At 45.2% G+C, this 27,087-nt stretch overlaps 1 long non-coding RNA gene across 1 annotated transcript in view; it reads right to left on the bottom strand.

Annotated features, from left to right (window-relative positions):
• The window catches only part of LOC144683001 (uncharacterized), a 246,933-nt gene that overhangs the window by 163,396 nt on the left and 56,450 nt on the right, over window positions 1-27,087 (bottom strand). Inside the window, exons 2-3 of the long non-coding RNA XR_013577156.1 lie at window positions 20,412-20,519; window positions 16,503-16,609 (exon numbers count right to left, since the gene is read on the bottom strand). This is a non-coding gene — a long non-coding RNA (uncharacterized LOC144683001). The remainder of the gene's footprint in view (window positions 1-16,502; window positions 16,610-20,411; window positions 20,520-27,087) is intronic.

Here is a 27,087-nt window from a genome sequence, read left to right as displayed (position 1 = left end):
GGAAGTAAATACAGTAACTATCACTAGAGAAAAAATACTAGGGAAACTAATGGGGCTAAAGGCCAATAAGTATCCTGGACCTGATGGGTTGCACCCTAGGATATTAAAGGAAGCAGCTACACAGATAGTGGATGCATTGGTAGTAATCTTCCAAGAATCCATAGATTGCAGAAAAGTTCCAGAGGATTGGAAAACTGCCAATGTAACACCCTTATTCAAAAATGGAGGGAGACAAACACCAGGTAGCCATAGGCCAGTTAGCTTAACACCTGTCATTGGAAAAATGTTAGAGTCTATTATAAAGGATGTAAAGCAGAGCATTTAAAAATGTGTAATATTTTCAAAAGGCACCACATAAGGTATCAAACATAAGGCTACTTACTAAGATAAGAGCCCATGGTGTTGGGGGTAGTATATTCACATGGATAGAGAAGACAGAGTTGGGATAAGGGGGAAATTTTCAGGTTGGCAACCTGTAACTGGTGGAGTGCAACAGGGATCAATACTGGGGCCACAATTATTTACAATATATATTAATGACTTAGATGAGGGAAGTGAATGTACTACCTCCATGTTTGCAGATGACACAAAAATAGGTGGGAAGACAAGTGGTGAGGATGACACAAAGTCTACAGAGGTATAGTCAGGTTAAGTGAATGGGCAAAAACTTGGCAGATGGAATATAATGTGGGAAAATGTGAGATTATGCATTTTGGCAGGCAGAATAGAGGAGCTGAATATTATTTAAATGGGAAAGAGTACAGAAAGCAGCAGCACAGAGGGATTTGGGGGTCCTTGTGCATGAATCACAAAAAGCTAGCATACAAGTTCAGCAGGTAATAGGGAAGACAAATGGAATACTGGCCTTTATTTCAAAGGGAATGGAGTATAAAAATAAAACTATACAAGACACTAGTTAGACCACACCTAGAATACTAGAATACTGTGAACAATTTTGGTTCCCTTATCTAAGGAAAGATATACTGGCATTGGAGGCAGTCCAGAGAGGGTTCACTAGGTTGATCCCAGGAATGGAGGGATTTTCTTATGAAGAGAGGTTGAGCGGTTTGGGTCTGTACTCATTGGAGTTTAGAAGAATGAGAGGCGACCTTATTGAAACATATAAGATTCTTAGGAGGCTTGACAGGGTAGATGCTGAGAGGTTGTTTCCCCTTGTGGGAGAATCTAGGACCAGAGGGCGTAATCTCAGAGTAAGGGGCCGCCCATTTAAAACAGAGATAAGAAAGAATTTCTTCTCTCAGAGGGTAGTCAATCTGTGGAATTCTTTACCGCAGAGGGCTGTAGTGGCTGGGTCATTAAGCATATTCAAGGCTGAGATAGACAGATTTTTAATCAGTAAGGGAATCAAGGGTTATGGGGGAAAGAGAGGAAAGTGGAGATAAGGATTATCAGATCAGCCATGATCTTATAGAATGGTGGAGCAGACTCTATGGGCCGAATGGCCTACTTCTGCTCCTATGTCTTATGGTCTTATGGCCTTATAGATGGGACCTGTACAAGCTGGACAGGTTGCACCCAAGCAGGACCAGGGCCAATATCCTCGCAGGGCAATTTGCTAGTACTGTGGGAGAGGGTTTAAGCTGGAGTGGCAGGAAGATGGGGTCCTGAGTGGGAAGGCACAAGAGAAGGAAACAAAGATAGAAATGAAAGACAGAAAAGTATAAAGCAAATGTGGAAGTTAGAACAAACAAGTGCCAGCAGCAAATAGGGCCATTATATATTAAAAAAGTGTAAAATTGTTAAAAAGTCAAATCTAAAGGCACTGTAAGTGAATGCATGGAGCATTCGCAATAAGGTAGATGAATTAACAGCACAAATAGATGTAAAAAGGTACAATGTGATTGCAGCTATAGAGACATGGCTGCAAGATGACTAAGGCTGGAAACTGCATATCCAAGAGTATTTGATGTTTAGGATGGACTGGCAAAAAGGAAAAGGAGGTGGGTTGGCATTTTTAGTTAAGGATGAAATCAGTGCAATAGTGTGAAAGGATATTGGCTCAGAAAATCTAGATGTAGAATCAGGCTAGGTGGAGTTAAGAAGAACTAGTGGTGGAAAACATTAGTGGGAGTTGTCTACAGGCCTCCAAACAACAGTGTAAAGTAAGAGATGGCATTAAACAGGAAATTAGAGATGCATGTAACAAGGGTGCTACAGTAATCATGGATGAGTTTAATCTACATATAGACTGGGCAAACCAAATTAGCAATAATACTGTGGAGGGTGAATTCCTGGAGTGTGTACGAGAAGGTTTTTTAAACTAGTACGTCGAGGAACCAACTAGGGAACAGGCTAAAAGCAAAATACTGTGGATGCTGGAAATCTGAAATAAAAACAGAAAGTGCTAGAAAAACTCAGCAACTCAGCAAGAGAGCATCTGTGGAGTTATGAAGGGTCATACAGACTCGAAACGTTATGCCTGTTTCTCTCTCCACAGATGCTGTCAGACCTGCTGATTTTTTCCAGCATTTTCTGTTTTCATTTTACATTAGGGAACAGGCTATCCTAGATTTGGTATTGTGCAATGAGAAGCGGTTAATTAATAATCTTACTGTGCAGGGTCCTTTAGGGATGAGTGACCATAACATGATAGAATTCTTCATTAGGATGGAAAGTGAAGTAGTCCAATCTGAAACTGGGGTCCTAAACCTAAACAAAGGAAACAATAAAGGTATGAGGGGTGAATTGGCTACGATAGTTCGGGGAACTTCATTAAAAGGCATGAAAGTGGATAGGCAATGGCTAATATTTAAGGAAAAAAAATGCATGCATTGCAACAGTTATATATTCCTTTCTGGTGCAAAAACACAACAGGAAAAGTGGCCCAACCCTGGCTAACAAAAGAAATTAAGGATAGTATTAGATCCAAAGAGAAGCTGCTAGAAAAAGTAGCAAGCTTGAGGATTGGGAGAAATTTTAGAATTCAGCAAAGGAGGACCAAGAGAGTGATTAAGAGAGGAAAAATAGAGTATGAGAGTAAACTTGCAAGGAACATAAAAGTGGACTGTAAAAGATTCTATAAGTACATAAAAGTAAAAAGACTAGTGAAGACAAATGTAGGTCTCTAACAATCCAAAACAGGGGAATTTATAAGAGAGAACAAGGAAATGGTAGAGCAATTAAATAACTATTTTAGTTCTGTCTCCAAGGAAGAAGAAATAAATAACTTCCCAGAAATGCAAAGGAACCAAGGGCTTAGTGAGCAGGAGGAATTGAAGGAAATTAGTACTACTAAAAAAATAGTGCTGGAGAAATTAATGGGGCTGAAAGCCGATAAATCCCCAGGGCCTGATAATCTGCATCCCAGGGTACCAAAGGAGGTGGCCATGGAAATAGTGGATGAAATGATTCTCATCGTCCAATATTCTATATGTTCTGAAACAGTCCCGGCAGATTGAAGGGTGACAAATATAACCCCTCTATTTAAAAAAGGAAGGAGGGAGAAAAGAGGGAATTACAGTCCGGTTAGTCTAACATCAGTAATAGGGAAAATGCTACAGCCTATTATAAAGGATGTGATAACAGGACACTTACAAAATATCAGCGGGATTAGATAAATACCAGGACTGGGCAGGTTGTCTTATGAGGAAAGGTTGGACAGGCTAGGCTTGGAAGAGTAAGATGCAACATGACTGAAACATATACGATCCTGAGGGGTCTTGACAGGGTTTATGTGGAGAGGACGTTTCCTCTTGTGGGAGAACCTAGAACTAGGTGTCACTGTTCAAAAATAAGGGGTCACCCATTTAAGACAGAGATGAGGAGAATTTTTTTCTCTCATTGGGTCGTGAGTCTTTGGAACTCTCCTCCTCAAAGGTGGCGGAGGCAGAATCTTTGAATATTTTTAAGGCAGAGTTAGGTAGATTCTTGATAAGCAAGGGGGTGAAAGGTTATTGGGGGTAGGCAGGAATGTGGCGTTGAGGTTAAAATCAGATCAGCTATGATCTTATTGAACGGCGGAGTAGGCTCGAATGGCCGAGTGGCATACTCCTGCTTCTAATTTGTAGGTTTGTTTGCCTTTAACTTAACAAAACATCCCAAGATGCTTCACAGGAACATTATAAAACAAACTATGTCACTGAGCCACATAAGGAGCTATTAGTTCAGATGACCAAAAGCTTGGTTATGGAGGTGGGTTATTAAAGGTGGAAAGTGAGGTAAAGATGTGGAGAGGTGTAAAGAAAGCATTCCAGAGCTTGGGGCCTAGCCACCAATGGTTGAGCGATTAAAATCTTGGATGCACAAGAGGCCAAAATCAGTGGAGCGCAGATATCTCAGAGCATTGTGAGGCTGGAGGAGATTACAGAGGCAGGAAGAGGTGAGGCTGTGGAGGGATTTGAAAGTGGAGAAAAATGTAAAAATCAAGACATTACTTGACTGAGAGCCAATGAATGTCAAGTGAGAACAGGAGGGGGTTGGGGGGGCGGTGGGGCGGGACTTGTTGCGAGTTGGGACACGGGCAGCAGAATTTTGGATGACCTCAAGTTTACGGAGGCAAGGGGAAGATGCGTGGGCACAGGAGTTCTTAAACAGCCTTTGCTTTTGTTGTTAAGTGCCTAGTTTTTGCAGTATTTTTTATTAAAATTTGTTTCCAGATTTCAGATGTTTATTAATATGCAATTTTGAAAAAAAATCATACTCTGTACCTACTTTTTTGCTCCATATGTTTATTTTAAAGGGTCTCATAAAATACTGCATGGTTGAGGTGGAAGGAGATGAAAGCAGCTATGCCAGAGAAATCAGCAAACTCATCATACTACAGTTCAACAGAACAAAACGTTGTCACCTGCAATTTACGGACAGCACAACCAATGGTTGGCAGGATTCTGCTGCTCTCAATATTTATGCCTTTGGCTCATTCCTTGCTAACACAGCAATAACATGCACTGTATGAGATCAAAACAAATAACTGAAGCTTTAATCAGCATGAACAGCGCTTTTAATTCCTTTACAACTGAATACCATGTTATGCATATATGTCCAACATGACAACATTGATGAATTATAAAAGTGCAGCATCACTAAATGTGACCACCCTGAAGTCCTCAGAAGATACGAGTGTGTCAAGGCTTTCAATTGTTGGTTATGTCTTGACTGTGTGCCCGCTGAGATATGGCATTCGCTAAAACAGCTGCACAGTCAAGGCTTGGCTGGGTGAATGGGTGAACAGTAAACATGAAGAGATTAACATGCAATTTTTTTGTAGCATGTGCCATCTCCTTAGTGCCTAATACTACTGGCTAGACTTACCTTGCTGTTTGGGAGCAGTGTCGCACTGATTTTTCCCCACAGAATCCATTCTGTGCCTCATTATTGTGCTGTTTGTCTCCCTAACTATTGTTCTTTAACTCTTCCCCCAAAACAGCCTTTTCAAGGACTGAAAAGAGAACCTTGTAGATATTTGATAAGGCTCCAATATTTTTATCCCCCATGTATGTTCACATACCTTTAACGGCTTACATCCCTGTAACTTTGCGTAGATGCCATCTAAGGAATATGTGCTCTGAAGCAGTGACCACCAACACCTTCCATTTTTGTTACACTCCATGTGTAAATCGTTAAAATTAGCTGACATGTCAAAATCTAGCTCATTGATCCTACTCCAGGGGTGATTTCACACTCTGCAATTTCTGGGCGATTTGCCCCAGAATTAATGATTTAGAGTTCATATTTCATCCATTGTTTCAAAAACTAATTTATTCATATTTATTAGAATGCCAACAATTCCCCTTACATTCATCAACCAGCCACATAACTTATTATTAGAAACATTCTCTCAGCATCTCCAAAACAAAGCCTTTTCTATTGATTTTCACCCATGATTTCTCTAATACCAAGGGTTTTCAGTTAATTATCTGTTAACATACCTTCAGGGCCCACATTACACTCTCAGGATTTACTAAGTTGTTCCTTTTTTTGGTTGTAGAAAGATTTGATTTAGTAATGTTTATAGGGTGCTCGGTTTAATTTTATTTTGGTACACAATATTTTTTATTAGGAGGGATAAAATAGCCATTACTCGTTAGAAAAATTGGAGGAAAACTGGCTCAAAGTTAGCACTGGAGAAGGCCTCAGCTAAAACATCCACACAGCCCATCTAGAAGGGAAAACACTGACCAGAGGCAGCAAGAAGCTGCTTCCTGCTGTTTGTCCAGCTCGGTCAATCCTACCCATTGAGGTAATGACCCGTAGCATTGTCTGGAGCCGGGTGCCAGCCGCCAGTGACAGGTCTATCACTCCATGTTTCATTAACGAGCCAGACTGACTGGTCAATCACTGACATTGCTCTGGAATACTGCAGAGCTGCTGGGATCAGGTATTGGGTTACTCAGTCTGTCAGAGAGGGTTGACTTAGTTCTGCAACGAGGGATGCAAATGGAGGCTGTCCTCTCGTTACGAATTCTAGGCTCATCATCAAGTGAAGGCAGTTAATTCAGGTTTTGCGATAACCCACTAGCAGTTTTTTTAATGATGTTGGCCAATAAATGCTCCACTTTAAGGTATAAGAGTGGCAATAATATTTGGATCAGAAGTCATAAAACAGCAGAAAATGCAGTGAGGAAAATGTTTTGTTTCAGAGGCTGCACTTGTAAATTTGATGCTATACAATAGGGAAGGAATACATGATGTAAACCCAGTTAATTAAAATACTTTTACTTTACAAAACTGGATTAGCCTTATTTAATCTGCTTTACAAAATATGTTGACATATTAGAGAAGTTATCACAGCACAAATACAATACAAATAGGTAGCTTTTTTTATTGGATGTAAATCATTGTACAATGGCATGCTTTAGTGGCAAGGCAATATAAAATTGCAATGCATTGTTTATACAGTACACTCAAAGCTTTTTTAATCTCCACAGAACACAACACTCAAGGGGGCTGAGTAATTCCAGAGCAAAATATTTATTGTTAACCATCCTCCTTGATAGAGGGACTCTGACCTGCACTCGGCACATATCACCAGCACACTTTATGGTATGAACTGATGTAACGAGATTTCTAAGGAGTTCACAAAGTTCTGTAAATGCAGTCTCCTTCCTCCTCCTATTATGGAGGAGCTGACATTTGAAAGTGGCCACTGCTGTGTGTGCCTTTCCAAGTGGCCCCACGCTGTTTGTTTCCCAACTGGGTCAGCGCAGTGGGAACTCGATACCTACTGTTAATCTTGTGCAGGCCATTACAGAAATTTTAGATCCACTTATGTGCGGTGATGAATCACTTCAATGTTTGGCAAATATTGAATAACATCATTTTGCTAACATGGTAGTGTGACCTGCAGGCTGCAGCTGGTTGTACGTGGGTTTCACTCTCTGAGGCCCGCCTAGCCCATTCCTCTTCACTATCAAAGCACAGTTGGTTTCTGTCTGTCACAATCACGGCAAAGACATTTCCGAACTGGTAATTACTGAGTGGATCCAGTTCTGACGGCTGTTGCAGCTGCCAGTCAGTGGTGACCTCCAAACTCCTCGCTGAGAACACTGTGTCTCCAGTATGCTAATTTAGCTCACTTAACCTATAAGGATTGTGCAAGCTCCCTACATGTGCCATGCAATAACAATTTTCATGGCTGTGTTAAAAATGTAAAGCCCGCCCTGTGTGAAGGTTTAAAGTCCTTATTGGCTGGGTTTGTTCGTTCATGGATTTTATGTGCACTTTTTAGTTTTTGTTTAAAAAGTGTAACAATCCCTTTTTTTGTCCCTATGTGGATTGGTCATTGTACCAATAACATGTTAAATAATTTACATCTGCACACACTTCCTGCCTGTAGAACCTTACTTGCTGTCATCATGTTTTCCTCACAATTGTATTTGTCAGATGTTCTCATTATACGTTTCTACATGCATATTTATAATGAAAACTGTTTGTGATAAGTTGTCATGATGCCATTGCACCTTCTGCCAGAGGAACCTCGGTTTTGTCACTCCACCTGTATTACAGGGAAACTCGTATGTTCCAGCCAATTCTAGTTTCCAATTTCCCAAATTATCATGCACTTTGATACTTAATTGTAAATGATCATGAGGAATCATAAGGAGAGACAATCACTAGGCTAGTAATCCAGCAGCCCAGGCTAATACTATGGTGATGGGTTCAATTCTCAACATGCCTGCTGGAAGAATTCAATTAATTATAAACGTGGAATTAAAAGTTAGTCTCAGAATGGTGATTATGAAACTATCACTGATTGTTGTTAAAAAAAATCATCTGGTTCACTCATGTCCTTTAGGAAAGGAAATCTACCATCCTTATCTGGTCTGGCCTACATGTGACTTCAGACCCACAGCAACATTGTTGACGCTTAACTGCCCTCTGAAATAACCTAGCAAGCCAGTCAAATCAAGGGCAATTAGATATGGGCAATAAATGTTGGCCTTGCCAGCGCCACCCACATCCCGTGAAAGAATTTTTTAAAAAGTGGATTAAAGTGTTAGAGATTAGAGCACCCCCGTTCGTGCCTGGGTATCTTATTAGGCATTTTGCATTTCAGGCCTCCCAACACTGGGTGCGCTGTATATTTCTTCTTTTGTGCCTCCCAACTCACCGATCCTAACCCTCGTCTTTTTTTGATGACCTTAGCCTCAAACTCTGCCCTATTCTTCTTCTTCACCCTGTCAATTGTTTCTGAACCTGAAGCCCTCTTCCTGCTGACCTGCATTCCTGGCTTTACTCTTTGTTCAACTGCAGTGGCCACTTAAACTTATTTCTCATTATCTGCCATTGGCAGCCCCAGCTTGCTCTCACTTCCTATTGCACTGGCCTGCCCCATTAACCATCCTGGGCACTTTATTTTTGCAGCTCTGGTGTGACTGACCCTGGGACAGCATAGATCTGCTGTCTGCCTCTGACCTGCCAGCCTCGAAGGCTTTGAGCAGTCATTATTATCATCCTCCAGCAAACAATCTTCAGATGTCTCCCAGAGAGATGTTTTCATTAGGTTTGGTCATATTCATGTCTATCCAAAAATAAAAAAGATACTGGAAACACTCGGCAGATCAGGCAGCATCCGTGGAGAGAGGAAGAGAATTAACCTTTCAGATCGATGTGTTTTTATGTTGTCATAGAGATGTGGATGAACGGAGATTGAAAGAGAGGCAGAGAGATTTGAGGACAGCAATTGAAAGGTAGAGATGTGTAGCATAAAGGGTTAACAGATGGGATATGCATATGCATGGAAACAGATGGAGAGAGTGTGAGCAGGACACATGGCATTGCATGGAATGTTTGTGCGGTCAGTGGAGACATGGACAGGATGTGGACGTGAGCTCGAGAGGGCATGAGCCTGATGGAGGTGTGAGGGTGTGTGTGAGAGTTAGTGGTGTTGTCCCTGTAGATTTGTGATGGGTTTGTGAGTGTGTGAGTTGAGAGTGATGAGAAGAGTGAGTTACCCTGGTGGAGCGGAAGAAGCCATTCATCCTTTAGCAACACTGGGTGGCTGTCCTCTTTTGCAGGGCATTGATGCTGACCACTACTGCCACTGCCTCCCATGCTGGATTGGTGATGCAGTTGCCCATCCTGCGGCCAGAGTGGGGGTAGAGGGCATCACGGCGGGCCTCCACAGTGTTCAAAAGGCTCGAGGGACACATCAGTAAACCTGGGGGCTGCAGTCTTTTGGGGCCACCCTATCTTCTGTGCGGCTGTCCTGAGCTGGAAGCGCTGAGAGGTGTGCACGCGACTGCACTTTAAATGTGGCGCCCAGTTTAATGAAGCAGTGAGGCGATAGCGTGGCGGGCGAATGAGAGCCTGCCTACCATCGAAATGGTGTGTTTCCCGGGAATGCATAATAAATGCCATGGGTTTGGAACGATACGGCGTGAGAAGCCGGCATTGCTGTCGTTTTACCACCCCCTCCCACTACTGCACATATGACAAATCTGGGACGGTTCTGCCGATGGGTGGAATTCTCCCAAGCCCCCTTTGGGCGGGTTTAATGGTGGGTGGGTGGGGGGTAGAATTCGATGGGAGATCCAAAAATTGGTTTCACGCCAGCGTAAAATGATGGCAGGGTCTTCTGCTACCACCCGTCATGGCAGGTCACAATTCCCACCAGAGGCCGGAGGAAAACCAATTTGCATCCCGCTAATGGGATTCAGATGAAAACCAGGCTGGAATTGTTCCCTCCTCCCCCACTCACGTTCGTCATCGGAGCCAGCGGGAAATCACGCCGTTCCAGAACACATCTGGACCAACGTGGCATGTAAAGGTCGGGACTTACCTTGGGCAGCCAACAGAGGTCCAAAGAGAAGATGGAGGCCTCCAGCGATCGGACCCTGGAACACCACGTGCCGCACTGAATGAATGGAGCATCAGCCACGTGGATCTTCTCCACACAGCAGCATCCAGGAGGTGATTGTTCTTGGCGCAGTGATTTCACCCAGGGATCGGACCTTCACCCAGAGACTTTGCCCAGGGATTGGATCTTCCAGCTGCAGGTAGAAGGCTGCAGGAGGTACTGTTGGGTGGCAAGGGTCTGTTGCGTGGGGTGTGGGGGTGGCGAGGCAGCAAAAGAAGGGTCGGAGAGCAATGAAGAGGTGGTGCAGTGGTTCAGGCCTAGAGAAGTGTGGAGGAGGGTGCGGCTTCTGGGGGAAGAGGGAATCAGGTTGTGTCTCACGTTGGAATGGAGCGGAAGGCTGGGGAGGGCCATGGTGGTTTGTGGGTTGGTGGGGGTCGGGGGGGGTGCTTGAGCAGGTCTGAAGGGGCATAGTGGGATGCAGAGTTCTGAAGGGGTGTAGGGGGTGCAGAGGCATGAAGGGGTTCACAAGAAGGGGTCGATGGAGTCAACGATGGACTCCTGGGGTGTAAACTGAGGGTAACCAGGGTAAGAGGGTATGGTGAGTTTTAAAGGGGGCAGAGGGAGCTGTTAGGGTGGGAGGGTGAAGGTGCGATGATGTCACCTGAAGGGGTGCAGAGAGCTGTTGGTGGGGATGCGGAGATGAACATGGGTTTGAATGGTGGGCAGGATGAGGGCAGGCGAGTTAATGGTAACAGGGATGGGGGATTCTTGAGGAAGAAAGGGACATCAACATTAATCTGCGCATTTCCGAAGGTGATGGTGGAGAGTTGAAGGGTGATGGTGGGGAGGTTGAAAGTTATACCATGGGCAGGGGTGGGGGTCAATGGTTATGGGGGATAGGGTGTGGGTGATGGGGGAGGGGGAAAGATAGAAGGGCACTGCCACCATGGTTGGGCTGGTTGCAACTATGCAGAGCCTCGTGGTGGACATTTGAGATGCTACATGGGAGTTGGTTCATGGGGGGGTGGACAGAGATGCAGGTCATCTCCACTGGACAACTGAAGGGGAACTCTAGCATGTAGTCCTCACAATGCTGGGGCCCTGGGACGCATGAGAGTTTGTAGGCCAAAGGCTCAGTGTGTGCAAGAGAGTGTTTGCACCTTTGCCTCCTTGCAGATGCCTCATTCTGGGGATGGTGTGCCTCCAGGAAGATGAAGGGCTGGGGGAGTGAGTACTTAGCCTTAAGGATACAGCTAAAACAACACATTGTTATTGTTGTTGTTTCAAGTGAAAGTGAATATACCTGACATTCAATTGTGCATCCCTGCAAGCAATTGTGATTTCACAATTTCTTAATTTTCCTTTCCCTGCCAATTCTTCTAAGTGCTCCCCTGACATCTGCAGCAGGAGTGGAGGCAGCCTGCTGACTCATTGGTCCTGTTGCCTTGGATGACCTTGGCAGCCGTCCTCTGGAGACCCCAGGCCTGGAGGGCCCTGACTTGCTTTGGCTGCCCAGCTGCTCCCACTGCGGTGGCAGAGGACGAAGTTGAAGGGGTCACAGGCAAGGGGGATTTGGAAAGGCCAGGCAATTTGAGAGTCCCGAGTGGATGCCCCAGGGGTGTTCAGCTGCCACTTCTCCTCCCTATGGGTGCCCGAAGGTCCCTGCCTGGCTCTTTGAGGGGAAGGGCCACCTGGAGGGAGGTCGAGGTGCCCTGTCCCACTCTTGTGTAGCCGCTGCAGAAGCTCCCCCATGGCTATTGTGGCGGAGCGCAGGTCTGCACACATCTCCGGCAGAATCTGCTGGGCTCGGGATTCCATGGAGTCCACCATCTTCCCCACGGCGACCCCGATGTGCACACAAGTCACTTTATTATGCGTGCACTTCATCAGCCAGCAGGCGAATGGCCTCCTCTGGCTTGCGTACCACCCTGTTGAGAGCCTCCAACAGCTCTACCTGGTGTTCGCCTGCCTCTTGTTGACTCTACACTATCAGTTGGAAGGCTGATTCCAGAGGCCCGTCATCAGACTTGGATCTCACAGATGCCTCTTCCCCAGCATTCCTCCAAGTGCCCATGAGCTTGGCTGACCCTGTCTTCTCCTGCTGTGGATATGTGTCCATGTGGTGACCACCAGAGTGTGAGACCCTTCCTACAATAGAGCGAATACCCATTGAGATGTGTGTCTCTCGGCTGGTGGGGGGGTGAAGGTGTCTGTTGTGATGCCTCTGCAGTTGCACTTCACTCTTCTGTGATGCCCTCACTCTTCTCTGGGCTTGGGCTTATGCTGGAGCTGGACAGGGCTTCTTGTGGCTTTGTCCATGCCCTTTTCCTGGTGGCACTTGTAAGTGAGAGAGGTGAGAGCAAGTGACAGCCTGAGCCTCCTCCAACATGAAGGCACTGTTGGCTCTCAGGTTTCTACGACATGCATGGATCCATACTGGTTGGAGGCCCAAAACCAGTCTCCCCATCTCCAATGCCCAAGTCCCACTCCACTCCTGCCAATTGGCCTTCCTGCTCCTCGAATTCTGTCACTTCCTTTAGGTGTGGCTGACACCCTCCCATCTTCTCCCTCTCTCACTCATTACAGCTTAACTTCTCCCGCTCAAAGAGAGCAGAGAAGATGGAGTTGAGAGGAATTGTATTTAGCATCCATTTGTACATAGCAATTTCATGTTGCTTTTTCATGCTTTCAGTCTTAGAGATAACCCACTGGATTGTGTGGCAAGTCAGTGATGCACTGCAGGTTGTCCAGAAGGGTTCTGGGCCAGCACCCTCCAGAGCGATGAGCCCATCCACATACAAGGATAAGGCTCAGGGAGGCATGTCATTTGCGGAGTTTGCTGGTGCCTCTACGCCTTCCCCCTTTCACTTTCCAGTCAGCATGTGAGGGAGGCACAGTGGTCTCTCCACCTGCAGAGTGGGTGGACTGCAGTTGGGCTATGAGGCATGACCTTATGGCATTGCCACTGAGGCCCATGTCCCCTGTACCATTCATTGTAGATAGTGCGAGCAGCTGAGTGTCCACTTACCCTGGCTGCACGGATGAATTGGTGACAACAGTGTCAACAAAAGAAACTTCTCATTACAGATTATAATTGTTATTTTACTTTCTTATCTGCCTCAGGACATAATATGAATGGTCATTATTAGAAACTGCTTCCAACGTATTTATATTTATGTGCTGTTCAAATAATTGTGTAACTTTCCTAGTTAAACCCTGTAGTATTACAAAAGCCAAATACACTTGAAGCTGGAAATCGGAAATAAAAAAATCAGAAAATGCTGGAAATTATCAGCAGGTCTGGCAGAGTTGTGGAGAGAGTGAAACAGAGTTAACCTTTCAGCTCTGTGACCTGTCATGAGAAGGTAAGGTCTGCTTCAGTATTTTTTTCCTTTTCTTTCCTGTTTTATTTATTTTTTGTCTCTTTTGTTTCTCTCTTGCTCCTCTTTCTTTGCTTTCAGATTGCAGCTTTCAGATAGCAGCTATTCAGCATTCACATGTCCCCTAGGCCAGTTGGTGGCTGGCAACTCTCTAGAATTTTGAACAGAGGCGTGTGGCATCGGATCAGGATCTGGGTCAGTGTTTGAGGCCCCCTACCCACCACGCTCTCGCTGGGGCCTGCCAAGCTGACAGGCCCCAGCGAGGGAGTGGGGGGCTTGGGATTTGTGAAGCCCTGAGGGAGGGTCAACCTGGGAGGACATAAAGCCATGGGGGATGCCCTCTGCTAGGCCCAGGAGGAAGGATCTCCCTGCTCGCCACCAGTCTGCGCAGGGAAACCTGCTGGGCTGTGCGCTTGGCGTAGGCCCCTTCTCGCCACCAGCAGGATTTAACCTGGATGAGGTTCTTAAGTGGGAATAAATTGTGTACAAGGGCCTCAATAGGCCCATGGGTGGGTAGGTCACCCAATCCCAGCCCCACTGGTGGTTTAATTGTGGTGGGGCTAGGGGCAGATGTTGACAGGCTGCCCACTGGATTTGATGAGCACTCCTGCTTTCTGATCCACCATTGGGGGAGCGTAAATTCCAGCCCATATGGAGTCATTGTGGCACACAACCCAAAAGGAAAAAACAATAAAAACTGGGAAATAATAATACTGGTCTGAACTGGTCTTGTATACCTTAAAACGGAACACCAGTAAAACTGGGAAATAAGAGTACTAATAACCGTCCGAACTGTTTGTTCCTTCTGGGAAGGAGGCCATTTAGCCCATCGAGTCAATGGTGCCTCTCTGTAGAGCAATTCAGCCAGCCCCATTCCTCCTGCTAACCGCTGCAAGTTTATTCCCTCAAGTGCCCATCCATTTCCTTTTGAAATCGTTGATTGCCTCCCCCTCCACCGCCCCTTGTAGCCAGTGAGTTCTCTGGTCACTCACTGCGTAAAAAAAAGTTCTTCCTCAAGTCCTCCCTGTATCCCTTGCCCAAAACCTTAAACCTGTGTCCCCTTAACCTAGTACCATCAGCGAATGGGAACAGTTGTTTTTTTTTACCTACCTTATCTAAACCTGTAATAACCTTGTACACCTCTATCAAATCTCCCCTCAATCTCCTTTGTTCCAAGGCAAACAATCCCGGCTTCTCTAACCTAACCTTGTGCCAAAAGTTCCCTTAGCCCTGGAGCCACTCTTTACAACCTTGGTTTTCAAAAATCAGCACTTCTCTTCAGCAAAACTTACTAAATGAATACATTGACTTGATTTCATGAAAGTGTGTACCACAGCTGTAAGCCATTTAAGTTTCCCACGCTCATATCCATGGTAACCCATTCTATTAACCCTCTACCCGTGTTCCGGTGAAAAACGAAAAAAGTTTAGTTGGGATCGTAAGAGAGAATCCACCCAAAGGCTTCAGCCAATTTTATGGAGCTGTGTAATCCCTGTAATGCACTTGCTGGAAAAATTGTTAAATAAAATTAAGCTGAGATATAACATGCAGCTTATTATGCGACCGGAATTTGACCAGAATATTTTCTTATTCCTGTGTTGCTTTGGCGGGTTTTCTGGGCTGATGCTGAGGACTACAATCCTCGGGCATGCCCAGGAGTTATAATGCCAGTGCAGAGAGTGGCAGGCGGATGGGCCATTCATGCTCCATTCCAGCCTTCTTTAACAGCTGCGCTGGGACGGTTTGAAGCTTTTTTTGTTGCTGCAGACTTCAAGGCGAGAGCTTGATTCACATCATGTTTGGTTCTGGTGGCTACCGGGGAGCAAGGGCCTCCAGCCCCTGCCTCTGAATGGAAGTGAAAGGCTCGGTCATCCTGACAGCAGTGTGCCTGTATGAAAGATGGCGTGAGAAGAATGACCATGAGACTAGGATTCAGCGCGAAGGTTAGCTCACATGACAGGCAGTTGGGCGGATGAGGAGGAGAGTTGGCTCCATGCACCTGAAGTACTGACATTTGCTCCATGCTGCTGAGAGGCTTGGGCTCAGGACAGTCCCATGAGCTATTGGTAGCTCTGTGTTGCTGAGGGCTGGAGCTCAGGGAGTGCCCAGGAACAGTATTTGCTTGGCATAGCAGGGAGTTTGAAGCTCAGGAAGACCTGGGGCACTGCCAGCTCAGTGAAGCTGGCTGCTGGGGCAAAGGAAAGCCCAGGAGTAGTGATGTTGTGCTCAGAGTACCTAGAGAGCTGGAATCGTGCTGGTAATTAGATGTTGGGGTGCAGCCTCAGGAATCCAGTTGGACGCAGTCTCGGGAGAAGAGATTGAGCAGCTGGGAAGCAAGCAGTCAATGGGGCTGTCTGAGTTGGAGTAGCTATTGATGGAAGTCAGAAGCTATATCCTTTAAAGAGAGGATTTGAAATTTCTTGTGAGGAAGACAGAGTTGAAAGGAATTTTGTGACTCTCAGTCACAAAAGATTGCTGACATCTGGGTGGGTTGTTGAGGTATTCGTAGGTCCTGTCTTGAGTGTGCCTGCCATTTAATGTGCAGTTTGTGGTGTGTTTGACCACAGTTTGCCTGTTAATTAATGTTTACTTAATGTTAATTCTGGATGTTAGAATATAAGTATTGACTGTTTGCATTGTTGATTCTTGTATTGTAAAATTTCTTCTATTTGTTTGAAAGCATGGAATCTTGTGGCTTTATGTTACTGGTCCTTAATCGGATCACACCATAATTTGGGGTCTGACTTTGGATCATAATAATATTAAATGGGAGTAATGCCTGATGATTTGTGACAATACAGATTTTGACTTTATTCAGTTGAAAGAATGCACTTGTGACACATCATGCAATATCTTCCACTTACCACACCTCTGTCTGCTGGGAGCTGTAGAAGTATCTTTTGTTATTTTCGCACTACGTTAACATCCTTCAGATAGTTTGGAACGATATGCAGAGCAAAAACCGTGAATGCTGGAAATTGGAAAGGAAGATAGAAAGCTTGTGAGTTTTAATGAGAGTTCCTAATTCAAGCTGTTAACCTATTTTTGTATTTCGAATGCTGGCAGACATATTGTGCATTTTCTCTGATGGTTTTCTTCAGTTTTACTTCCTACCAGTAAAATCAGTGCTCACAAGCTGGAAAAGAATATTACATGTTTTGAACAGAATATGCAAGGCCGAGATAATCTTTTTAATTCCACTGTATGTTTTCCAATCAGCCTCACTTGTAATAAAAATAATATATCGATGGATCACTGATGGTCTTTTTTGATTTTTTTGATTTATGAGTTAGTTTGAGTATGCATTATTTAGACCATAAGACCATAAGACACAGGAGCAGAAATTAGGCCATTCGGCCCATCGAGTCTGCTCCACCATTCAATTATGGCTGATAAGTTTCTCAACCCCATTCTCCCGCCTTCTCCCCATAACCTTTGATCCCCTTACTAATCAAGAACTTATCTATCTTGGTCTTAAATACACTCAATGACCTGGCCTCCACAGCCTTCTGTGGCAATGAATTCCATAGATTCACCACTCTCTGGCTAAAGAAGTTTCTCCTCATCTCTGTTCTAAAAGGTCTTCCCTTTACTCTGAGGCTGTGCCCTCGGGTCCTAGTCTCTCCTGCTAATGGAAACATCTTCCCCACGTCCACTCTATCCAGGCCTTTCAGTATTCTCTAAGTTTCAATCAGATCCCCCCTCATCCTTCTAAACTCCACCGAGTATAGACCCAGAGTCCTCAAATGTTCCTCATATGTTAAGCCTTTCATTCCTGTGATCGTTCTCGTGAACCTTCTCTGGACCCTCTCCAGGGCCAGAACATCCTTCCTGAGATACGGGGCCCAGAATTGCTCACAATATCCTAAATGTGGTCTGACCAGAGCTTTATAAAGCCTCAGCAGCACATCCCTGCTTTTATATCCTAGTCCTCTTGAAATAAATGCCAGCATTGCATTTGCCTTCCTAACTACCGACTCAACCTGCAAGTTAACCTTAAGAGAATCCTGGACTAGGACTCCCAAATCCCTTTGCACTCCAGTTTTCTGAATTCTCTCCTCACTTAGAAAATAGTCTATGCCTCTATTCTTCCTACCAAAGTGCATGACCTCACACTACCCCATGTTATATTCCATCTGCCACTTCTTTGCCCATTCTCCTAACCTGTCCAAATCCTTCTGCAGCCTCCCCACCTCCTCAATATTACCTGTCCCTCCACCTATCTTTGTATCATCTGCAAACTTAGCCAGAATGCTCTCAGCTCCTTCATCTAGATCATTAAGGTATAAAGTGAAAAGTTGTGGTCCCAACACTGACCCCTGCGGAACTCCACTAGTCACCGGCCACCATCCTGAGAAGGACCCCCTTATCCCCACTCTCTGCCTCCTGCCAGACAGCCAACCTTCTATCCATGCTAGTTCCTTGCCTCTAACACCATGGGCTCTTATCTTACTGAGCAGCCTCCTGTGCGGCACCTTGTCAAAGGCCTTCTGGAAGTCCAAGCAGATAACATCCATTGGCTCTCCTTTGTCTAACCTACTCGTTACCTCCTCAAAGAATTCTAACAGATTTGTCAGGCATGACCTCCCCTTGATGAAACTATAATGACTTTGCCCTATTTTACCATGCACTTCCAAGTATTCTGAAATCTCATCCTTAATAATGGACTCTAAAATCTTACCAACGACCGAGGTCAGGCTAATCGGCCTGTAATTTCCTGTCTTTTGCCTCACTCCCTTATTAAACAGGGGGGTTACATTAGTGATTTTCCAGTCCTCTGGGACCCTCCCTGACTCGAGTGATTCCTGAAAGATCGCCACTAACGCCTCCACTATCTCTTCAGCTAGCTCCTTCAGAACTCTGGGGTGTAATCCATCTGGTCCAGGTGATTTATCCACCTTCAGACCTTTCAGTTTTCCTAGCACCTTCTCCTTGGTAATGGCCACCATACTCACCTCTGCCCTCCGACTCTCTTGAACTTTGGGGATGTTACTCATGTCTTCCACTGTGAAGACTGACGCAAAGTACCTATTCAGTTCCTCCGCCATTTCTTTGTTCCTCACTACTATTTCTCCAGCGTCATTTTTCAGCAGCCCAATGTCCACTTTTGCCTCTCTCTTACCCTTTATATATCTAAATAAACTCTTGCAATCTTCTTTTATATTACTGGCTAGTTTACCCTCATATTTAATCTTCTCCCTCCTTATTTCTTTTTTAGTTGTCCTCTGTTGGTCTTTGTAGGCTTCCCAATCCCCTGGTTTCCCACTGCTCTTCACCTCATTGTATGCTTTCTCTTTAGCTTTTATGCTGTCCCTGACTTCCCTTGTCAGCCATGGTTGCCTCGTCCTCCCTTTAGTATGCTTCTTCTTCCTAGGGATGAATTTTTGCTGTGTCTCCCAAATTACTCCCAGAAACTCCTGCCATTGCTGTTCCACTGTCTTTCCTGCTAGGCTCATCTCCCAGTCAGTTCTGGCCAGCTCCTCCCTCATGCCTCTGTAGTTGCCTTTATTCAACTGTAATACTGTTACATCTGATTCCAGCTTTTTCCTCTCAAATTGAAGGGTAAATTCTATCATATTATAGTCATTTCCTCCTAAGGGTTCCTTCACCTTAAGCTCCCTTATCAAATCTGCCTCATTACACATCACTAAATCTAGAATTGCCTGTTCCCTAGTGGGCTCCACCACAAGCTGCTCCAAAAAGCCATCTCATAGACATTCCACAAATTCCTTTTCTTGGGATCCACTACCAATCTGGTTTTCCCAGTCTACCTGCATATTGAAATCCCCCATGATCACTAACCTTGCCTTTCTTACATGCCTTTTCTATCCCCTGGTGTATCATGTGCCCCACATCCTGACTACTGTTCGGAGACCTGTACATAACTCCCATTATGGTTTTTTTACCTTTGCAGTTCCTCAACTCTACCCACACAGATTCTACATCATCTGACCCCACGTCATTTTTTGCTATCGATTTAATTTCATTTCTTACCAACAAAGCAACCCCCCCTCCCTCTGCCAACCTGCCTATCTTTTCGATAGGATGTATATCCTTGGATATTTAGCTCCCAGTCCAGATCCCCTTGCAACCATGTCTCCGTGATGCCCACCACATCATACCTGCCAATTTCAATCTGCGCCACAAGCTCATTTACCTTATTTCGTATACTGCGTGCATTCAGATACAACACCTTCAGTCCTGTATTTCCCGTCCCCTTTCTCATTGTCGTCCCTTTATCTGGTGTGCTTGAAGTTAGATTCCTTGTCCTTTCCAAACACTCTGTCCTATTTTATGTTCTCGGGACTTTAATAGCCTCTCCTGGGCTCTCCTTTCTTTTCAGTTTTTTCATAATTTTCCATGAAGTTGAATCCACCCCCCCACACGCTAACCTGCTGCTTTGTTTCCCATTAGTCATACTTTTGGAGTTTTACCCTTCCCTCCACCCCCCACTTTCTAGTTTAAAGTCCTGTTGACCACCCTATTTACCCTTTTTGCTAGAACATTGGTCCCAGATCGGTTCAGGTGGAGACCGTCCCAATGGTACAGATCCCTCCTGTTCCAATACTGATGCCTGTGCCCCACGAAATGGAACCCCTCTTGCCCACATCACTCCTTTAGCCATATGTTTACTTCCCTTATTCTTGCGTCCCTATGCCAATTTGCACGTGGCTCAGGTAGTAATCCGGAGATTATAATCCTTGAGGACCTGTTCTTTAATTTAGTTCCTAGTTCCTGATAATCTGCAAACAGGTCCTCTTTCCTAGTCTTACCTATGTTATTCCGTTCTTTGACAGTGGGTCCTCCTCAACTCCCTCCTGGGTCACGGTGTCTGCGGTGACTTCTCCCAGAATGCTTCAGTCAATTCTCACCAGCACCCTCTGTTGGATGCTCTTCCTCCTGTTGAGTGCAGGAGTCCTTCTCCTCGATTCCCTCCTGAGTCACGGTGGCTGTGGTGACTTCTCCTAGAATGCTTCAGTCACTTCTCACCAGCGCCCTCTGTTGGATATAGAAAGGTAAATATTTGTTTTCATTTTTCATGAAGGTGTTGTAGCTTTAAAAATTAAATTAGTGGCATAAAAATTGCACTGTACAAGTTTCTTCTGGTGCTTTAAATGAAATATAATATGTCCACACTGGTCCTTTAATAGAATGCACTATGACTGGGTGAAAAGATTGCACATTGAGCACGGGACTTACACATTATGTTATGGCACAACCGATGTTAAATGCTGAATTGTTCAAATCCCAAAGGGAAACGAAACAACTGCCACAACTGGTTTTGCAATTTGTATAAATTTTGAGATGCATGCCCTGAGTTCAGTAGTAATAAGACCACCAAGTCTTAAAGGTTTTTTACAAAACTAGATTAAACATTTATTAATAGAAGAAATGGCTTTAAGTACATACATAGGTCTACAAATTACTACTATGATAATTTCTAAATCCCCTAATCAATCTAACTCTCAGTTACACTTTCTTTAAGGCAACAGTAAGACACATAGGGCAAAATGTTTACCTCGGCGGGTGGGCCTGCGCCCGACCTGCTTGAGCATAAAATGACGTGCATTGATGTCGGGTGAGCGTCCTGACATCAACGTGTAGTCACATGATATTTTGCTTAGCTGGCGTGCACTGCAGCCTACAATTAAAAGGCCTGTTACGGCCATTAACAAGGCACTTAAAATAAATTTTTTGCTGTCTGTCCAAGCGGGCGGGCAGGCGAAAAGGCCTGCACCACTTTTGCAGTCGCCCCGCTCGCCCTCCTCTCACCCTCCCGCACAGGCAGTGCTGAACGCTGCACTCGCGTTTCACACTGGGCAGCCTTAATTGGTCCGTCGACGTGAAATCGCCTTCCAGCCTCGATCCCGGGCGGCAGTCGGCTTCCCAACTGCCCACGCCTGCCCCCGCTGAGCCCGCCCGACAAAGGTTAAATTTTGCCCATAGATTTTAAAACAGCCAGGCAAAGAAACATGATACCCTGAACAAGCCGACTTCTAACAGAGTTTTCTTAACTTCAGTCCTTTGAAGACAGCGGCTTGAGGCAAAGATGCTGAAGGCTTTTTCAAATACTTGTAAGATCTTAAAAATGCCTTCCCTTACACACAGCCCTTGCTCCTTCTTTATACCTACCTTTCTCTTTGAATGCAAATACCCATTGTTTCACTATGTCTTTGGACTTTATCTCCCTGATAATAAAACCCTCTCATAGTACTAAGTTTTACGAGTAATCTTTGTGAAAAATAAACACACCATTTCTAATATTCACCTGGCTAGGTAAGACATTTCACCGCCCCCCCCTCCCCCCGCCCCACCCCCCATGAAAACAATCCAGTCTGGTCTATTTCAAAATACAAATGTTCCCTTGACACCCATGTTTCTAAACTTCCCCATGTGCATCTAACTAACATTTCAAACCTATCCTCTCTTCTTCGATCAAAGCACCCAGGCTAGCTGCCTCTAATTCAATTAAATCTCTCTCACACACACACACATCTAGGCACATAGACACATCGCACTATTACTCTATTTTACAATAAATTCCAGTAACATTATGAGAATTATTATATCTTCTTGACACATAGAAACTCTTGCCCAGGTGGAGTGACAGAATAGAGGCAAGAGCAGGAAGGAAATCCTGAGGGTGACCTGTACTAGATTCAACTCCGAGTGAACAGCTGAACAGCTTTATTGCCATGGGTTTGAAACCAGCTTAGTTATCCACCATCTTGATTGAGGAACAGCACACATCTGGAATAAACCTATTTTTTTTATTTTGTTGAGAAATCACAGTGAAGAGACAAGCTCCAGTGTGGGAAGACATCGCTGGGAGGAGCAGAGAAGACAGGACAAACCAAGAAGTAGTTCTTACATGAACTTAAGCTGGGGTTTAAAACTTTATAGGACGTAGGATGAAGAGAAAAACAAGGCAGATAAAGAATCAATAGTTTTGAGCTCTGAGGAAAGAATGAGCTAGCTGAGGAATCAGTGTGGCAGGGCAACGCTTGCACGCCTGTTTTACAGATGTTAACTGGGTGCAACAAAGGGCAATTTCTGGGACCTACATCCTAGAAAGCGACCTCCTCCAAAAAGGTAGGTTAAAAAAAGAATTAAGTCTGATGTGGAGCAATGAGGTGTGAGGGTACTCCTCCTCCCTGGCTCCACTGCACTCCTGAGGGCTGCTGCTAATCAGCGATTACCTCCCCCCTGTTCTCCTCTCCCTCGCTACCCCAAGCGCTTACCCAAAGGCTGCTGCTGGTGAGGCAAGAGGCTTTAAATGGAACCCATCAACTTGGACAAGCTGTCCCTGGAGGCGTGACAGGCTGTGACAGATGAACTGCGAAATTAAAATGAGGCCCCAGGACCAAGTTCAGGTGGACCTCAGGCCATCCTGTTCTGGAGTCTGCATGCTCTTCGTGCCCAAGAGCAGGCAAAGACCATTTGTCCCCTCATGAATCCTGATTTCAACAGATAAAGGGAGGATGAAGAGTGTGAAGCAGGGTGCACAGGATGAATTCTTGCTTCAGAGGAGTAAGAGAGGAAAGTTCAGTAGGGCAATGGCCATAGTAATATCAATAAAATAGAGAAAGTCAAGAAAGATTACAACCCAGTGAAAGGTTGGAGGTCGGTGTTGATCACCTATCAAATAACAAGCAAGTGAAGCAATAAAAGCAAATTACACCAGAAAAGGACAAAAGTAGAGAATGAGGATATCAAATATCCTTCAACAAATCTTTGCTAAATCTTACTGAGTTGGAGTTGCTTTTAAGAAATAACCTATCCACACACATTAGAAAGTAATTTATTTGCATTAATATTTATTGAGTCTGCAGCACAGGAACAGTCCTGGCAAGGGTTATACGGCCTGTGGTAGAATACTAACATTACACATTACATTACAGGGTAAACATTATTAGAAATACATATAGTTCTAGCAATATGTAAGAACAAACAAAGCTCAGAAACAACAGGCAGGACTAAAAGGAACTATTTCAGCAATTTCAGATACAGGTAGCAATTACTTTGATTCTAATATTTACCTTGATGTAATTTACTGGCATTTCTGTCATAAATTACAGTACTGTACTTTATTAAAATTTGGATTAAAACATGATTTGCATGACATCCATGTGCTACTTATCCTTAAGACCATACAGTATTGCAGAAAACCAAAAATAACAATTAGTATGTTGCATTTTTCTTTAGATCTAAATGACAGTCATCCCGATAAACAACTATTCTGCTCATTGGGCTTTCTTTGATTTTGTCCCCTTGTTGTAGGAGAATGTTAAATTATAGTGGAGACAGGTTTAATACTTTCAAACTCTATTCACATGAAAATGATTGCTTGAAATTTGCTTGCAGGTCTCATCAAAGTACACAATTATAGCTCTGAATGTTAGTTAATAGTTGTGTCAAATATTTAAAATATTTCTTTTGACATCAAAATCAATTGCTGTAAAAAGACTCACATTGTGTATACATTTCCAAATCTTTCTGGGCAGATGCTTCCATGTTTAAAGTGGCTGCACTCCATAATCAACTGCTTCTGCTTTTAAAGTTCATAATTATACTTGGTTATGCATTAACAACCACATTCCATTTGAACTCTCTTTTCAAGATTTTCAGGTACATGTTTTATTCCAAGTAGGGGATTTGGTGATTCGATGTAGCAAGTTAGGGACAATGCCCTTTCATCTCTACCTCTGAATCTGATAGCAATAATACAACACAATAACATCATCTAACTGTGACCATGGTACACTAACACTCCTCATCCTTCTTGACCCCCTTACACTTTTGACATAGCCCTACAACAATCCTCCACTGTTTGCCATCGAAGAGGGACTGCCCTCACTTGGCTTCTCTCTTACTTATTCAGTTGTAGTCAAAAAACAAATTCACCTGTAATGGCTTGTCCTCTCAACCTTGTATGATTACCTTGGGAATTCCTGAGGATTTATCCTTACCCCCTCCCTTTTCTCATCTATGTTGTCATGATGATGTACTTTATGCCAAACAATGATTTTTAACCCAGCGGCTTTTAAAAGCAGAGTTCTTGAAAAAGCAGAGACTAAAATGATTTGAACTCACATCCCAAGATGGCTAGCCCCAATTTGCATTACCATATATTCCACATTCCAATTCATTGGAGTGGAGCCAGTCTGCTACAAAACCCATCAAAGACAATGACTTCAGGGCAATGTGAATGACTCACATCACCTGTCTCATTAGCAAGGCACCTATGGCAATCACCTGAAGTATTCAACTGTTGGAGATGGACTATTAAGAGGAATCTTTTGGAAAATGGGACCCTGGCTAGGTTAGCTTCCAGGCATGAGCTAATCAAATCACCTTTGAAATACACATACAATGTCTTTTTTTGTGAATCCCCTGGTAGTTGGAGAAGGAAGGTCACATGCCAACCCTTTGCATGTATTAAGCACGTGCTTTCTCGGCAGAATTGAGGGCAAGCAGCTTCGGGAGAAGACCTAAGTGGGATCCCTTTTGCCTCCTTTTTTCCCCACCTGGTAAGCTTCAAGCCCTGTTTGCTGACTGTGATCGTCCAGGGGCACCCTGCTGCAGACAGATATTTCTTAAAAGAATCCAACCCAGAAACACTGTCCCCCAAAGAACAACCAACTCAATCACCTAGATCTTTAAATCAGAAGCACTGAGACCATCAAATTCAGCCTGAAAACAGCCGAGTCACCAAACTACAGACTGAATACTCTTTTACTTTTTTGTGGGCTCTAATTGGGCCAACCTATCCTTCCCCACTCTGTAATCTGTATTTGTATGTGTGTGAACTTCAGGGGGAGAATTATCTTCCCGTTGGGCGGGCTGTTAAGGAGCGGGCGTGGATGGGCATGGGCGGGTGTGGAGCTGATCACTGCCCGCGATTGGCTCCGCGCCGCCATTTTACACAGGTGGGCCAATTAAGGCCTGCCCAGTGTGAAGCGTGGCTCCCGACGATAGCGGGAGTGGGTGGGCGGCAGCAGGTGTGCAATGATCACCGTGTCCAATGGCCACCCGGCGGCCTGTTTCAATACAGCGCTGGCAGCCTTGCAAAGGCTGTTCATCATGGCCAGTAGAAGGGCTCCCCAGGGCGCTGCTGGAGAGCAGGCCAGGCCGGAGGGTAGGGTAGCGGGGCAGTGTGCCCCTCGGTTTTCTGACGAGTGCCTAGCTGCCCTCCTGGAGGAGGTGGCAGCACAGAGGGAGGTCCTTGCTCCGAGGGAAGGGAGGCAGAGGCCCCCCCGACCTGACCAAACGTGTCTGGGAGGAGGTGGCAGAGATAGTCAGCTCCCACGACGTGGTGTGACGCATGTGGGTTCAGTGTCGCAAGCAATCCAACGATCTCTTGCGCTCGGGAAGGGTGAGTACCATGTTGGCAGAGGTCACTTAACACAGCAGGTAGGCTTTCCCCCCAGCAACTCCCCCCGCACCCCCCCCACCCCCAGCTCTAAGTGCAGCATTGAATCCTTCACGGTATGTTTCCCTCGCTGGGTGGGCCAGCAGATATTGCCCATGACTAGTTCACCCTGAGAGATTAGTGCTGAGTTGGGTTTTGCACCCACAGCATGTGTGACACTGACACCCACAATAGAGTTTTGGGGGCAACCTCAAGGATCTGCACCTAGGCACAGTGCTGGAACTGCGAAACATGTCATAGTCAGGGTGCTGACATGCTGGGAGGGGAGCTTCCAGGTGGTGGGGCACCAATCCATCTGCTGCCCCTTGTGTTCCACACGCTTGTACCTCCTTGCTTTGCAAGATTAGACAGTGTGGTGCCAAATGTGATGGTGGCAGCATGTGGGCAAGGGGGGTCTGCCCTGGCTTCTTGGTGTGAGTGTGCAGCAGCTGCTGGGTGATGAAGCACTGCAGCCCTGCAATGTCCCACTCTGGTTGGGGTGGCAGGTATGCGATAGGAATCCAGGTACAGGGTGGACTAATCAATGCTCCTCTTTCCTTTTCAGGAGAAGACCACACACAATGACACCGAGGGGATGGGGACTGGCAGAGGCCAGGCTCAGTTGGCCATCATGACCAGATATGAGCAGCAGGCCATGGATTTGGAGAGGCGCCATGTGCCCAGGTCCACTGGTGGTGGTGAGGCTGGGGTGACACGGGGAGGTAAGACTGCCGAGCACTGAGGTCACCATGTGTGTCCCAGCAGCCATGGCACTGCTGAATGTTCAGTGATTGAAGTTTGCAACATGGGTTGACCATTGATTACAGAAGGATATGCACATACCGATCCGGGGGACAGGGATGCACATTGACATTGTCTCCACTTTAACTAATCAAATGTCCTTGTTCTTCCTTTCAGCATCACCGGCAGGGCCGGGAGGAGGAGGCAGAGGGGCCCCCTCTCACACCTGAGGCCCTTGAACAATTGTACTCACCAGCGTCACACCATCTCTGCCAGGCAGGCACCAGCACAGATAG

This window comes from Cetorhinus maximus, chromosome 7, assembly GCF_964194155.1.
Source record: "Cetorhinus maximus chromosome 7, sCetMax3.hap1.1, whole genome shotgun sequence".
Lineage (NCBI taxonomy): Eukaryota > Metazoa > Chordata > Chondrichthyes > Lamniformes > Cetorhinidae > Cetorhinus > Cetorhinus maximus.
This window is presented reverse-complemented; position numbering and strand designations above follow the sequence as displayed.